The 15,894-nt window shown below is 54.1% G+C and overlaps 1 protein-coding gene across 30 annotated transcripts in view; it reads right to left on the minus strand.

Moving 5' to 3' along the window:
• TMEM63C (transmembrane protein 63C) overlaps positions 1-15,894 on the minus strand; it is a 79,036-nt gene that overhangs the window by 48,974 nt on the left and 14,168 nt on the right. For 16 of the 30 annotated variants that reach the window (XR_011648299.1, XM_071213761.1, XM_071213768.1 and 13 more), the window contains exon 2: positions 1,180-1,242. The gene's annotated coding sequence lies outside the window, so the exon portion shown is untranslated. Of the gene's footprint in view, positions 1-1,179; positions 1,243-2,250; positions 2,338-15,894 lie in introns of all 30 variants that reach the window. The other 14 variants (XM_012523330.3, XM_058292983.2, XM_012523328.3 and 11 more) reach the window with 2 other exon arrangements.

Below are 15,894 nucleotides of genomic sequence, written 5' to 3' on the forward strand. Positions count from 1 at the left end.
AGTGACAAGGCGTAGGGCATGGCCAAGGGAGTGAGCAGCTGAGTAGGTACAGTAGAGGATGTCAAGGAACTAAGAGGCCAGAATGTTGCAAGGATCACCTTTGTAGATATGTGGCTATTGAAATTAACAAGAATGAAGAGAGGAATAGTGCTGGAGTGACAGGGAGCCAAGAACCAAAATCTTCTAGGAAGGAGGGGGAGAGAGTGGGGTGGGGGTAGTAAGTGATTGTAACCAAAACAAGTAGCAGGGTGTCTGCTGATACCCATGAACCAAAGTCAAGGGCTTTAGCAGGGAGGGAGGAAGAAGAGTCTGGAAGTTGCAAAGAGGAGCAAGAAAGACCTCTCTCCCACCGCCAGGCCAATGGAGTAGGAAGAAAATCAGAAGTCACTCCCTGAGAGCGTAGTAAGGGAAGCCGGGTCCTCTGAGTCTGAGGTTTCAGTTTCTCCAAGAGAAGAATGGTAAATGATATTTAGTATTCACTTCCTAAGGCTGCTAAGAGGGGTGAGTGAGTTAATACGTGTTAAACACATAGAACAAGACCTGGAACACAGAAGTATCACAGAGTAGTTTGTATAATGAAAAATGGACCAGGAGTCCAGAGGCACAGTGGAATCTCAGGAGTTGGGGAGAGTTGGGAGATAGGGATGGAGAAGGGAATAAAGGTAAAGGGGTTGGAATGCGGGTGGCAGGTGACCTGGGAATCTGGGGCATCTTGTGCTCACTTGATGAAAATAGGACTAAAGGGCATAGTGAGATTAGTCGTGCAATAGAAAGGACACAAACACTTCTCACACTCCAGCCCTCTGGACTGGCTTCTAACCTGAGCAGGGAGCCTCTTGCCTACCATTTCCTTATTTTCTGTTCACCTGTACGCCTAGACACCCAAGGTTTTAGTCCATCTACCCCAAGTTGCTAGTTAACTCATTTACACTAACATGCAATAGTTTAACTTCACATGGTGTATTTTAACAGTAGGCCTTCTGCTCGAGGATCAGAGTAGCGATGGCATTTCTGTCTCTTAGTGGATAGCCACTTTGCTCTCCAGGTCAGCTATGGCAGGAAGCTGCAGTTCTGCTGATGGCCACTGGGGGAGACAGTGAGTGCTAAGGAAGCAGGTGGGGGAGGGAACAGTGGGAAGGTGAATCCCCAGGGACTGCAGGCCTTAGGGAGGTTCCCTACCTGAGCCAGTCTTCCAACGAGTGTCCAAGTCAGGCTTGGAGGCTCCTCTCAGCTCTGCGGCTGCTAAAAAAGATCAAACGCAGTAAGGACCACAAGACTTAGGGACAAAAGACCCTCTTCACTAATATATCAGGGCTCATTTTCTTTCTCATATATTCAGGATGCACTTTCTTTATCAGCCATGTGGTTTTCAAACAGTTTTTCCCGGCCTGTTGTTTGTCTTTTCATTTTCCTAATGGTGTCTTTTGCAGCCCAGAAGTTTGAATTTTTATAAAGTTCCAACTGATTTTTTCTAAATGAATTTTGCTGTTGGTGTTGTATCTACAAAATCTTTGCCTAACTCAAAGTCTTCAATATTTCTCCTGTGTTTTCTTCTTTAAAATTATAGTTTTAGCTCTTAAATTTAAATCTATGATCCATTTTGAGTTGTTTTGTGTACGGTGTGAGGTAAGGATCTCAGTTCATCTCTGCTTGTGGATACTGAGTTGTCCCAGCAACATTTGTTGAATTCTCATCTTTAAAAGGAGGAGAACATTTCGAGACCCCTCTCAAGGCTGTGTGGGGACTCAGACCAGACCAAGGATGTCAAAGGGTTTGGTAAAATGTTACACAACCATAAGAACTTGTGATTGTTGTTATTGTTGAGTTAATACTATACACGATGAGGGAAAGGGCACTCCTGGGTGTGCAGGCCTCTGGGCTGCTATCTAGCTTGGGTCCTGGATCCTGTTCTTTTCCACCGTTCCTTTTCACTCTTTTTCCACCTGCACGAAGCTCCCAGCCTTGTTGGGGAGATATGCAAGTGCACAAGGCACATGCCGCACACCACAGTAGCCTGGAATAAGGGAGCCATGGGAAGGCCTGTGTGCAGACCTGAGCAGTCAGGAAAGTCTTCTGTGAAGAAGTGAGCTCCAGGCTGACACTTGAAGGAGGTGGAGGGCTTAGCACATGCAGTGGGGAAGTGTACTTGGGCAGAGGGATCCCTATTGGCAAAGACCCAGAGGGGAGACAAGCAGAGCTTTCTGGGGAAGTGAGAATGAATAGGCATGGCTAGAATGCAAGGTGGCTTACTGTTTTGTTCATTCATTCATTCTCTCAGCAAGAATTCACTGAGTATCTACTCTTGCCAAGCCCTGTGCGTCCATGGGGCTGACCCACCTGCAGAGGTGAGGAAGGAAAAGAAGAGATGTCCTTACCCCCTCCCACCTTTGTACCCACCTCAGGTTTTTCAACCAGCAGAAATAAGGGAGGCTGTTGCTGTGGAAACTGAGAACAACGCCATGCTTTCCCTCCTTAACCGTAACCATGCCTAGCCCTCCCTTCTTTCTGGAAAGCTAGCTCTTGGTTGTGAAGGAGAGAGACTTTTGGGAGACCAAAGCATAAGCCCTGGAAAGAATAACACAGGGATATGAAAGGCACACCCGACAGAGGCACCGCCTGGCCTGGAGCAGAGGGCATCAGGGAATTCATCTCTTTGGGCACCAATTTTCACAGGAGAGCAAAGAGATATTGTTCAGGGCAGTGGTGAAGAGCGGGCACTCTGGAGCCAGACCTGGGCTTGAATCCCGTGTCTACCCTTCCTACTGACCATGGACAGTGACTTCACTCTCTGAACCTCAGTTACCAGATCTGCGAAATGGGGATAATTATAGCCCTGCCTTCCAGGGTATTGTGATGATGAAAAGATAATTCGCGTATAGCACCACACAGTGCTAAGTAAGCAGTTACTGCTCATTATTAGCCAAGATTGCCATTGTTTATCATCAACTTATTTGAGAAATCATGGTGAGAAGCCTGGACCTGCTCCTTCTACCCATTCTGTCCTGGGACAGGCAAGAGGAAGATTTGGGGGATGTGAAGGACTGCCCAGTGCCCCTCAACCTGCAGCTTGTAGGTAGCTGCTGCCTCTGCTTCTTCCTGTGCGGAAAAAGCAAATAGCTGTGCTTTGATGGCCAAGAAGGGGCAGTGGGAGATGCTGCTAATGCTGGCTGGGGAGATGCCTGGGTCCTGCTCATCTTCTCTAATGGGACTGTATATGGTCTTCCTCTCCTCCCATTTCTCTCCCATCCTGGCTTCCTGGGGCAAAAGCCAGAGGCTCAGCACTAGGACTGGGCAAAACATTCCTCAACAACTGGGCAAAGGCTTCAGAAAGGACTGTTTTCATCTTTTCTACTTCTCCATCCTCCCCAGGCCTCCCCACCCCCCAGGCTTTCAGACCTGGCCTGGTTTCATCTATTGCTGCCCTTACCACCCGGGCCAGCACTTTGTTCTCCACTTTTCCTTGCAGCTGAGCTGAACACATACAGGCCAAGGCCTTTGTGGGGAGATCCCAAATCTTAGGAATAATGCCATAGCTAAGACTGGCCAGGAGGTGCTGGAGCGGAGTCTATCTTATCTATAGTTAACATTTACTGAGCACTTACTATAGGCTAAGTACTTACCATTTAAGTACTAGCTCATTTAATTCTCCCAGGATTAATCCTCACTCGGCTAAGAGGTGGGTACTAGAAAAGTCCCCATTTTAATAAGAGAAAACTAAGGCCCAGAGAAGTTTAATAACTTGCCCAAGGCCACAGTGCTAATAAGAACCAGAAGTGTTGTTGTTTTTTTTTTTTTTTTCAGAACTGGCTTTTAACACAGACAGTTCAGAAGCATCTGCTCTGCTGCCTCCTGGGTCCTTTGAGCCAGGTGGGCTGGTAATGCTGGACAGTGGGCAGAGGAATGGGCCACATCCTAGGAAAAGAGGCTTTGGATGGGGAGCCACCCCTGCCTCCTCCCCTCAGCCTCCTTTCCCACAGTGTATAGAAAGCTACAGCTCCTGCCCCGCCCCCCTTCTGCCATCTGGTCTTTGCAGTTTCTTCAATAATTCATCACCATTTTGTCAACAACAGGAAAAATTATCTTCCATGGTTCCAGACCTTAAACAGACCAACCACGGGCATGGCCCCCTCCCTTCCTCTCTGGGTCTCTAGTCACACGTCCCTCCCATGCTCTAAGTCCTCAGATCTCCCCTGCTTTCCAGGCTGTTAGTTAAGTGGCTTACTTGGGCCTAAGTAAATACCAAGTAGCCACTTGGGCACTAAGTGGCTGCCTGGGGTAGGTACATTTTGGAAGGAGTACTGCTACTAGAATGAGGGGTCCTGGTTAAGCCCTCTGCCCCATGTCAACTGACCATAAATCTTCCCCTAAGTACCAGTAAGCCCCTCCTAGTCCTAAACTGCTCTCTTGTCCTAAACTGCTCTCTTGTCCTAACTGCTCTCTTGTCCTTGGTCTCCTCATATCATCACAACAAAGGATGACTTGCCCAACCTTACATACGAGAAGCCCGGGTCACCTACAGGCTAAGAGATTTACCTAAGGCTGGGGAAAGTAGTGGATTTGGAATCAGAACTTGGGTTTTCCAGCTCCCAGTTCAGTGTTCTTGGATCAGTGCCTTTTCAGCCAGGGTGGGGTGGGAAGGGGAGGGAAGCGTTCGGATCACAGCCGCCTTTGTTACCATGGCCAGCACTATCCTCTCATTTTCCCAACAAGTTCTGTGGGCTTCCTGGTGGGGGAACTATGTCTTTTTCTTCTATTTTCCATCGTTTCCCCACAATGACCAGCATACAGACAGCTTCAGTGAAGGTTAGATGATCCTTTACCCAGGGTCACACTCAGAGTAGGAAAAGAACAAAATGTGGGCGTTTTGCACATATTTGCATAGTGTGAAGAGGGCACCCAAGTCCATCATTTTTGCCTCCCCATAGCACATCCTTGGCCACACCAAGTCTCCTTCCCCAGGTCTCAGCATGGTGGGGTGGAGGGATTTTGTGTCAGGAGACAGAGCATGAATCTGGTTCTATTATTTATTAGCTGTTACGTATCTCTTGGTGCTTTCTTTTCTCTTCTACAGAATGGATATGATCACGTGTGTCTTACCTGCCCCAGGGATGTTAATGCAGATAGTGCATGGAGACTTTTTGGTCAACTATCGAGTGCCACAGATGCTGGTTGCTGCCTTAGCTATCCCTTTCCTGGGGATAAGGCCAGCCTTCCCTCCGAAGCCCCAAAGTTTTGCTGGCCTCCCCTCAGTCACCCTGAAGCCCCAGCATGACGTGAGTGGATTGGGATCCACCCTTGTAACCGGTCCCCTATTCAAGTTGGGTATTGAGAATAAGGCAACCAAGGGCTCTCAGCACCATGGATAGCGGCATGCAGAGAAGAGAATTTCTGCTGTGTCTCTGCGGACAAGGTAGAGTAGGGCAATGCGTACTGCTGCCTCTGGCTCAATAATGAGACAATGGTTGATTCTGTTAATGTATCACCTGGGTTAACAAATCTATTAGGTTGCATGTTGGATATAGTTGCAGAAGCTAGAATGCTAAAAAATACATTTCCAAGTGTATTTTGCAGCTGGGGTTCTGGATGCAAAATAGGCTTCGCCTATTAGATGCACTTGAGATGGATTTATAAGGTGGGAGGAAAGAGGAGGAGGAGACCATCTTCCCGTGCTTTCACTATGTTCTGCTGATAAGCAGCGTTGCAGAGAGGAAGGAGTTCTCTGAAGCAGATTTGAGCGCCCAGTCTCGGGCTGCCAGCTAGGAGGTGGTGGAGAGAGGCAGTTGTGGCATAGGCAGCAATGGCATTTTGACTGTGTGACTTCAAGGAAGAAGGGGTGTGGTTTGAGCTCAGTGGCTCTAGCAGTGGCATCCCTGGCAGTGGCAAAGGAGTGGTTTCTCCAGCGGGTCAGTTCTGCTGTACGGCAGCCCAGATTCTAAGCCTTCCAATGACTTTGTAAGCATCTAATTCCTGGGTATTAAATACCACTTTCTTAGAATTCTTAGGGTGGTTTTTGTATCCTGTACACAGAGCAGGTAGGTTCTATTCCCAATGCCAATTTACACAGGAGGAAGCTGAGGCACAGAGAGGTCAAGTGACTTGCCCCACACGGGGCAGCTGGTAACCAGTAGAGCTGAGACTTGAACCCAGGACGCCTGGCACCCCAGCCCCACTCCTACTCCTTGTGCCAACCCCAAGAGGAGAACACTGATTCAGACAAGGAATAAGGCCCCGAGGCTGGAGGCAGAAGCCAGATGGAGAAAATTCAATGCAGGGGATCCCAGAGAATCCTGGGAGCACATTTACAACTCCAGGGGGTGCAACCCCTGAGCAAGCTTCGGAAGGAAGGGGAAGGGGAGGGACACTGGCTCGTGAAATGCCAGGCATTGTTCCGGCACCTTCTGATTAGCTACCCCACTGAACGCCATTGATTGCTCACAAGTAACCTAAGAGGTAGCAACCCAAGAGGAAGGTGCCTGTATCCCATTTCACAAGTGTAATAACTGAGGCTCAAAGAGGTTAAGTAACTGGTCTGAAGTCACACAGCTGGAGAGAGACAGACAAGATTGGAATTGAAGTATGTGGCTCCCCTACATCGTGTGGCCTTGGAAGGGCCAACCAGGACGAGAGCCGCTTTGCCCACCCTAGGAGGGCTGTAGGATGCAGAGCGATGGGGCTCTCAGATCTACACCACATTTAAGGGACGTTCAACTAGAGGAGAGGACAGCCTGCAGGTGGCAGCGGGAGCTAGAGTGCAGGGAGGGAGAAGGTGGCCATGTATCGGCTTCCCTGTCCCCTGTCTCAGCTCTGGGGCCTCTCCTGGGACCCCTCTCCTTACTGGAAAGTTTCCTTCCCCTGCACCCCACCCCACCATGCCTTTCGGCCATGGCCTTGAGTCAGCGAGCAGCCCTGAGAGTGCCCAGACTGGGCCAGGGGCAGGAGGCGGAGGCAAGTGGGGGCTGTCACAGATGGCCCAGCCCCTGGGAGCCGGGCAGCAACTCAGGAAGACACAGGGAGGAGGAAGGGCGACTCCCTGTTTGTGCTAAAAAGACAAAATGGTACGTGAACGTCAGCAGGCTATAAAGCTGTTAAACCAGATGATCTCAATTCTAAAAAAGAAAATCAGGAAAGAAAGAAGAAGAAAAGAAAACTATACCTGTAGAAAAAAGACCAGCTACAGTTATTTCTGGATGGTGGGACCATGTTCTTTTTAAAAAAAATTTTTTTCTGACCTTAAGAAACTATTTAATATGAGCATGCATTATTTTTTATAATTAGTAAACTCCTACTGAAACGGGAAGGCTTGGTAATTTCAGGCCTACAGACAATCAGCTTCCCTTCTTTCTCTACCCAGTCCTCTCCTGTCCTCAAGTGCCCTCATTCTGACCAGCTCCCACCCACACACACTTGTCCATGGGGTGGAGGGGTGGGGTTCTGGGTCCCAACAGTTGCCCACAGGGGCTGCCGGGAAAGATGCTCAGAGGCCAGGCCCAAATCTGAGGCTGCCTCCTCTCCCTCCCCAGGAGGGCCTGGCTGGGCCACAGGCAAGAAGATCAAGGCTTGACCTTGCACCAGCCAGGCCAGGGTGGCCACCAGGTCCCTGTAGGTCTGACCGGAAGCCTCCGCCTCTCCCCAGATCAATGACTCCTCCCGGCCACCAGCCGGGGTGCTGACCTCAGCATCCAGACCAGGGGCAGGGGCCCGGGAGGGGTTGGGCAGCGTGCCCGAGCCACACTCACCCTGCCCGCGATCTCCCTACCCGAAGCCTCGGCACTCTCACAGGGCTCGGCTCTCTCTCCTGCTCCTGTGGAAGGGCCTCCCGAGTTCCCCGAATGAGAGCTGCCACTGCCAAGGCCGGGCCCAGCTCTGCTTCTTCCAGGCAGCCTTTCTGGAGCTTCCCCAGCCTCAGCGAGCGCATGCGCCCCTCAGCTCCTGTGGCCCTCACTTACTCTTTTCTGAATTCTCGATTGGGTGGGGGGGTGCTAAAGGGCATGAGGGTGCCCTGCCTTCACCAGGCTCATTCTGCAGGGGAGTGAGCAGGCCTTGGCTGAGGGGTCATGGCAGCACAGGGCGCCCCACCCATCTGGAGGGTCCAGGGTGGCTTCTCCCACAGCTGAGCAAAGGGAGCTGCTGGCTGGCCTTGCCCTGGGCTTCCGAGCCTCAAGGACTGGGCAGCCCCTGCCCGCCTCTGCTCACAGCCTGCCCATCGAGGGCACGGGGAAATCTCGGGCAGAGGCATGCAATTCTGTCTCGATTTAGAAAAAAATGACGGCACGCCATGCAGCTCAGTGTTGTGGGGCAGATGTATTCCCGCAATAGCTGGGGTGCAGCTGCAGGCTTCAGGGCCACCCTGGGTTACTCTGTAATTCCCGTCTCCACGGTAACAGGTCCCGGGTCAGCCTCCCACCAGCAGAGACTGGGCAAGGGGCTCGTCGTTAGAGAGCCCCATGGCTAAGATGCCGACAGTGTTGCCAGCTCCCCAGGCTCCCCTCTGCGTGACTTCTCCGTGGGAGTCCCGAGTGGGCAGAGATGAGAGGGGAGGAGAGGCGAGGAGAGGCGAGGAGGGGCAGAAGGCAGCAGCGGCAGAGCCCCCCACCCCAGGGCCAGGCCACTCGAGGCGGGCGGCGGGCAGCAGGCAGCCAGCCGCAGGGGTGCAGACACAGGGTGCTGCTGGGTGCCGCCCTCTCTCAGCCCCTGCCACCGGGATGGCTCTTCATCGACGTGCCGCACAGAAAGGGCCCACGGGGGAGGAGACAGAGGCCCAAGCTCTGACGCCAGGGGCTGAGCCCTCTTCTGCTCAGGCTCTGCCAGCTGCTGATGACTCACTCACCGACAGTCAGAACAGCCTTGACTGACCGGGCGCTGGGCTGGGAACTGGGGGGCAAAGACAAGCCAGGGCCGCCCTCGTGAGCACTGCGAAGAGGACAAAGCAAACCCCAGGCCGCGCGTGGAGAAAGCCCGTTCCTGTGTGTGCCTGCCCGTGGCGAGGTGCTCTCTGGAAAAAGACCCCAACAAAAGCTGACAGTGGTTGCTTTCTGGAAAGAGCACAAGGTGGAGGCTGACACAGGGTGAGGAAGGCTTACTTTTCATTATAGTCTTTCGTACTTTAAAAATTTTGAGCTGCTACACATACCTAACAGATCCAATCTAAGCAAAACAAAACGAAGGCAAAGAGCAATAAATGCCATGTGACAAAGGCTACAATGAGGGTGTGAACGCAGCTCGGGGGACCCAGAGGAGAGGGGTGGAGAGCTTTGACGCTGAAAGCTCACCACTGCTCTCAGGACCTCGAGGGTCTCGTTTGCAAGGTGTGAGTGTGTGTGTGTACTTCTGCCTTGCGGGTACCAGTGTGTTTGCAGACAGGTGGATCTATGCATTTGTGGGCTTTGGAGTGTGTGTGTGTCCACATGTCTCCTGTATGTGTGGGTGCCTACGAATGCTTTGGCGGGTATCTGGGTGGGCTTAGGAATGTGTGCCTATAATTTGGGTTTGGGGTGCATGCATGTGTTTGGGGGTACACGTGTGTTTAGGTGTTCATACCTGTGCAGGTCGGGCTGTGTCTGTCCATGCATTTGTACGTGTGCATGTCTTTGTATGTGCTGGTGTGTGTGTGTATATTTACATAGCCAAAGATCTTCCTAACATTCCTGGAGTCTGCCCCGGGACCCCCTGCTGCAGGGGTGTCCTTGAGGGGCTGCCGGCCAATGGCTGCGCAGAAGGGCTTGGACCAAGCTCGGAGCAGCACCCCTCCTGGTCCAGGTCCACTTGGGAAAGGGGAGATGACAGTCCTGCAGGGGTGTTGTCCCTATACCTGCCCTGTCAGTAAAAGGGTCTCAGGTTCAGGACCGCAGGTCCAGCCAGGAGTACCCCGGGCGCCCAGCCCACTGGACTTCTAGGAAGCTCTCGGCAGAGCAGAGCCCTCCAAGAGAGGTTCTGTTGCTGCTACTCTTTGAGGTTAGTTGAGGGGAACATGAATCATCCGAGCTCCTTTGAACCACTCCTCCCATGGTGTGGGTGCAGGGACTGATGTAGGCTATGGGTGGGGGCTGTTCATCTCTTCGTAGGTAACCTGAGCTGTATGTGTCCTGAGCTGTGCGTGTGGGACAGTGAGAACTGCAGCCCTGCCCCTGGTAACCATGGCAACAACTCCAGTTCCGGAGAAACAGCTTAGCAATGCAAACTCTATGAACTTTAAATATTCAGGGAAAAAGCAAACCAAATGTGCTAAAAGCTTATCTAGAACGTATGAAGTCCATGCTAAAAGCTTACCTAGGATGTGGAAGATATATATTAATTCAAGCTTATTGAACACTGAAACAAAGAGCCATTTGGCCCTTCCTCCGTATAAAGAGAACTCGAAAATCTTGTTCAGGGCTTGGGTTTTGGGATGAGAAGCTCCGAGCCTGACTGGTCATAAATAAATCTTTTTTTCCTTCCCAAAATTATTCCTGTGCAAATAACTGAAGCTCTCTTGACTTCCACAACAGGACCACAGGTGGAGAATCACCGCCCTGGACCACGTGGTGGGGGCTGAGGGTCCTTTCCAGCCATCTCACCCCACCACAGACCTCAGTGTGGGCTGCCTGGTCTTTTAGGACAGGCCCTGGAAAAGCCAGGCCTGGGCGGCTCAATCCTCGTCCCTCGGTCCCCCTGTGCCCCCGCTCCAGCCCCCATCTCTCACTCCCAAAGTCATTCATTCAGCAAATTATGTTCCAGGCTCTGTTCCCTGCGCTCAGGGAGCTCACGGGCTGGGCCCGCGATTCTAGCGGGTACCCAGGCGTGTACCCACAGGACCACAGACGAGTGCACCTAAGGCCGGTTCCAGGGTGCCGGGAGCACAGGGGAGGAGTTCCTGCCCCAGCTTTGGGGACTCCAGCAAAGCTGCACAGAAGAGGTGCCAGCCAGGGCAGACCCTGCCACATGGAGAGCGAAGCTGCTCACTCACCCGGGGGCTTACCACCTGCCGGGCACAGAGCTAAGACGCCAGCTCCAGCCCACTGAATCCTCACGACAACCTCCAGGCAGGAACTACCCCCCTTGAAGTGGATCGGAGCCCAGACTTGAGCAGCAGGTTCCCAGCCACAGCCCCTTTCGAGAGAGGAAGGGGAGTCGCCAGGTGGAGGCCTGGGGCGGGGGCGGGGGCTCCAGGCGGGACCACACAGGCACAAAGGTGGAGAGGGAGGTGGGGAGAGGATGGGGGGCCCTGGGGGATCCTGAGTCTCCAGGATGGAAACGCACCTCCCCCCAGAAGCAGAGCTGGGAGGGAGCCCTGGGCTCTCGTCCCTTCTGTTAAACAAAGCAAAGCCATGCTGGCCGCCTTGGCCAGGGTCTGGAGAGCAAGGCCGAGGCAGGGGGCTCTCGGGGCGCAGCTGCTCGGCAGCACGTGGGAGTCAGATGGCAGAGGCGGGCGTCCGTTTCACGTGGCCTTGTGGAGCCAGAAGGCAAGGGGCTGAGGGCCAGAGTGCCCCAGGGTGGGCTGTCTATTTATGGATCTGCTTGCGATGACGGGGAGCAGTGGAGGCCGAGCCGAGGGGCTGGCCCCACATCTCGGCCCCCCCTATAGTATCCGTGAGGCCAGGGAGACCGAGGGCTAGCCTCATTCTGACCTTGAACGAGCACCTGCGGTGGGGGTCTAAAGGCACTCTGATCCAGGCTGAATGAGAAGAGCAACCCAAATGAGCTGCAGCAAGAGGTGTGCCAGTTAGATACAAGGAAGCACTGGCCTGGGATGCTGGAGGGGGTAGACAGTTCCGGGGAAGAAGAGACCCTCTGTGTTAGTCTCGGAAAAAACATGGAGGCGTGTTCTCTCTCCCCTTCCTTCACTAGCTCTTCCATTGTATCTCACCTTCATTTTTGTTTTCTCCTCCTTCCTGCCTACCCCCACATCTGCATTCCCCAAGCAGGCCAAAGGCTCCTCCTGGCTTGTCCCAGTATCCCCAGGGGCCTTCAGGCTTGGACACACTCAACCCCGGAGGTGAAGGAGCCTGAGAGCATGCCTCAGGACACCCCCAACCCCGGGGAGGGGCCAGGGGGTTCAGCCAATGCCCAAGCTCAAGGAAGAGCAAGGTCCAGGCGTGACAAAGGGACAAGCCAAGGCTGGGGCTCCGAGACGGCGGCTGTCGGGGAGACCAGGGGAGGTGGCATTTGGAGAGAAGGTGAGATTTCAGTGCTGGCAGAAACCCGTGGGGACAGGCAGAGGTGACAGATGGGCGCCCACCCCCTGCAGGCCCCACTGGCCTCACACCAATCCTGTGAAACGAATCTGACCCTCCCCATGCTACAGATGGAGCATCAGCGGGCGAGCCCACGGCCCCTGCACCAGCCAAGGCGCCTGGTTTTGAACACGCGGCTGCCTTCTCCAGCCCGTGCTCGCTCCTCCCTGGACACAGCCTTTCTTCTTGCTGTGGGTGCTGTTCAAGGTGCTGGGTCCTGGAGGCCTCTGCTGGCCTCAGGCCTCCCGCCTGAGCTAGGGGAGCCGCGGTGCTGACCGCCTCCTGGGAACGGTGATGGAGGAGGAGGACGACGACGTCGCATCTGTCTCCTGGCCAGAGCTCCGAGGAGGGTGCGCATCCTATCTGCAGTCACTGCCCGGTCCTGGGCGCTGGCTGAGAGTCCCCTCTTGACCTGACGTGGGCCAGGGCTGGGGCCCAAAGGAGGGCTCGCCGTGTGTGCGCCCCAGCAGGTCAGAGGGAAGCCTACCCTTCTCCGGGGTGCAGATCCAGCACCCCATATCCAGGTCAGCTCATGGCTGAGCTGCAGCCCGGGAGGCAGAAGAGCTTGGATCAAACCCCCAACTGGTGGAAGCGGATTTAGCCCAACAGACAGGGCATCCGCCTACCACATGGGAGGTCCAGGGTTCAAACCCAGGGCCTCCTGACCCGTGTGGAGCTGGCCCCGAGCAGTGCTGCTGTGCGCAACAAGTGCCGTGCCATACGGGGTGTCCCCCGTGTAGGGGAGCCCCATGCGCAAGGAGTGCGGCCCGTAAAGAGAGTCGCCCAGTGCAAAAAAAGCGCAGCCTGCCCAAGAATGGCGCCGCACACACGGAGAGCTGACGCAGCAAGATAATGCAACAAAAAGAAACACAGATTCCCGGAGCCGCTGATAAGGATAGAGGCGGACACAGAAGAACACACAGCGAATGGACACAGAGAGCAGACAACTGGGGGCAGGGGGGGCAGGGAAGGGGAGAGAAATAAATAAAAAATACATCTGTAAAAAAAACACAAAAAACAAAAAAACCACCTGGGGCTGGAGATGGCTGCACTGCCGTTCTTCAGGTACTGGCACCTAAGCTCACCCACCTTAAGGAATATTACTGACACCTAATTCTATGTAAGGTCAAGGAGACATTATTTCTGCTTCAGGGCCTTTAAAGGGCAGGTTAGAGCATAGTCTTTAAACAGGCCATGGGGAGCCACGGATGATTTCAGAGCAGGGTAGTGAGATGGCTGCTCTGTGCTTTAGGAAGGCGAATCGGGCAGCAGAGTGTGGCTGAGAGAGAACAGGCTTTCAGCATGATCAGAGCTGATATGAGACACTGCTAGATACTGTTCTGAGCACTTTACATGCATTAACTCATTTAATCTTCATAGTAGCCCTGGGGTACTATTGTTACCCCCTTTTTACAGATGAAAAGACTGAGGTACCTAGAGAGTACAAGCTGGGATTCGAACCCATCAGCTCAGAACTGGGCTCTTACCCATGCCCGATGTAGCCTCACTACAGCAAGGCCTGGAGGAGGGAGGGGCTGGGGCAGCGGCCCGGCCAGGGGCAAGAGCTCAGCGATGCCGATACCTGCCGCCAAGTCTCCTTGCCCTGGAGGGCTCTCCCAAGAATGGACCAGGTGGATATACCTGAGGTGTGACCACTGAGCACTTTGCACAGAAAAGAACTAGCTCTAAGGGCACTTTCATTGGTCAGAACAATCACCAAAGTATTCTTGGCCAATAGCCCATACAGAATAACTTTTTCTTTTAGGAAAAGGAGATTTTAGAGGCACTCAGAAATAGAGAAATGCTATCACAGTTATAGCAGTTTGATACGGTTATAAATTCCAAAAATGGATATTGGATTATGTTTGTAATCTGATCTGTACCTGGGCATGACTGAGTTATGATTAGGGCTCCGACTGGGCCACGTCATTAGGGCATGGGTGGGGACTCAAGGATAACAGGCATGGCAAAGAACAGAGTTGAGGGTTTCTGTTGCTGGCGTTTGATGCTGAAGCCTTAAGCTGGGGCCCTGGGAAGTAAGTACACAGAGGAAAGAAGCCCCGGGAAGAGAGGACCTGAGCCAGGAGAAGAAAGCAGACGGCTCCGTAGACACCGCAGAAACCCCAGGGAGGGAGACAGAGCTGTTCACCTGATAGTCTACAGCTGACCTTGTGGAGAAAAGAGAGGCGCTGAGCCCAGAGGAACCCAGGAAGCCTGAGCCCTCGCAGACGTCGGCAGCCATCTTGCTCCAACACGTGAAATTAGATTTTGGTGAGGGAAGTAACTTAGGCTTTATGGCCTGGTATCTGTAAGCTCCTACCCCAAATCAATACCCTTTATAAAAACCAACCGATTTCTGGTATTTTGCATCAGCACCCCTTCGGCTGATTAATACAATAGTCATCTCTCGAAAGCGGTCCCCCTTTCCTACCCTTGCTCGGTCTCACTTAGATAGGGAAGGAAGCCTCTCTGAGGGGCTAACCTGGCTTTTACGCCTTCTGGCTTTGATGTTTGGTCACTGCCAACGGCCCTTTCACGGAGGAGGTTGGGTGCTGGGAGTTACAAGGCAGATGGGAGGAAGGGGCACCTGGGACAGGGCAGGGGGGAGGCACCCAAGAAGGGCGACCCGGAGCCCAGGGGCTACCTGCCGACCTCGACGAGGTTACACCTAGTCCTCTGGTGTGCTCGAATGCAGCATTTTCAGCTGCACCGTTGGTTTAGTAATGCTTGAGAAGTAAGGAGAGAGGGTTGAGGTTGGATTACGTCACTAAGACCCCTTCGGCTCCACCTTCTACGGAGATACCACCTGTCCTCACCATTTGCCTAGCAGGAAGTGTCAAGGGGCTGCGCGCCCTCAGAAGAGCCCATCTGGCCGGGTTCTGGGCCTGTCCCAAACCAAGGCCAGCTGGGCCAGCATCTCTCAGGGGACTTCCCTCAAACCCCAGCCTGGGGCGTTTCTAAAGGGCAGAAGAGCCTCCTGACCAAAGCCAGAGAGTCCCTAGCCCCCTTCCCAGGTCCCAGGAGCCGAGGTCCCCAAGCCCAGCCGGCCCCCTCAGTCAGGCTGTGGGTTCAAGAGGGAGGCCCTTCACCCCAGCACCAAGCAGAGAGCCCAGGCCAGAGGGGCAGGGACGGCCGCTCTTCCCAGGTGTGGCAGAGGAGCGGGGCGCTGGGGCTTGGTCCCAGGGGGTGGCGTGGGGTGGGCGCGCCTACCGAGAGCGGCGGTTAGTGCCTAGGTTTGGGGCCCAGGCAGACGGGCTGTCCCTGGCTTCCTCCTCTCGACCAGGACTCAGGAGAAGGTGGGGGGCCCAGCCGCATCCCGGCCACGAAGGCGGCTCCTCAGAGGCTCTGCGGCACAGGGACGATGGGGCACTCTCAGTTCAGGCGGGCAGGATCCTGGTGCTCCCGGCCTCCTCGTGGCTCCTCCCCCAGCCCAGGCAGGCCAGGACTGTCCTGCCCAGGACCTAGCTGCCAGTCCACCTCTTTCAGCCAGGTCTGCTTCAGCACGGAGCTCTGCTGGGGTGAGGGGAACCCCTGAGGCTTCCCCCTCCAAATCCAGGCCAGCCAGCCGCCCACCCCAGATGTGGGTGAGCAGGCGAGCTGCTCTTCATCCCAGCTGAGAGAGGTGCTGGGGAGGAGGGGTTCTCGGACCCTGCCCTGAGGATCCAAGCACCTAGGTCCAGTTCCA

This window comes from Dasypus novemcinctus, chromosome 3, assembly GCF_030445035.2.
Source record: "Dasypus novemcinctus isolate mDasNov1 chromosome 3, mDasNov1.1.hap2, whole genome shotgun sequence".
Lineage (NCBI taxonomy): Eukaryota > Metazoa > Chordata > Mammalia > Cingulata > Dasypodidae > Dasypus > Dasypus novemcinctus.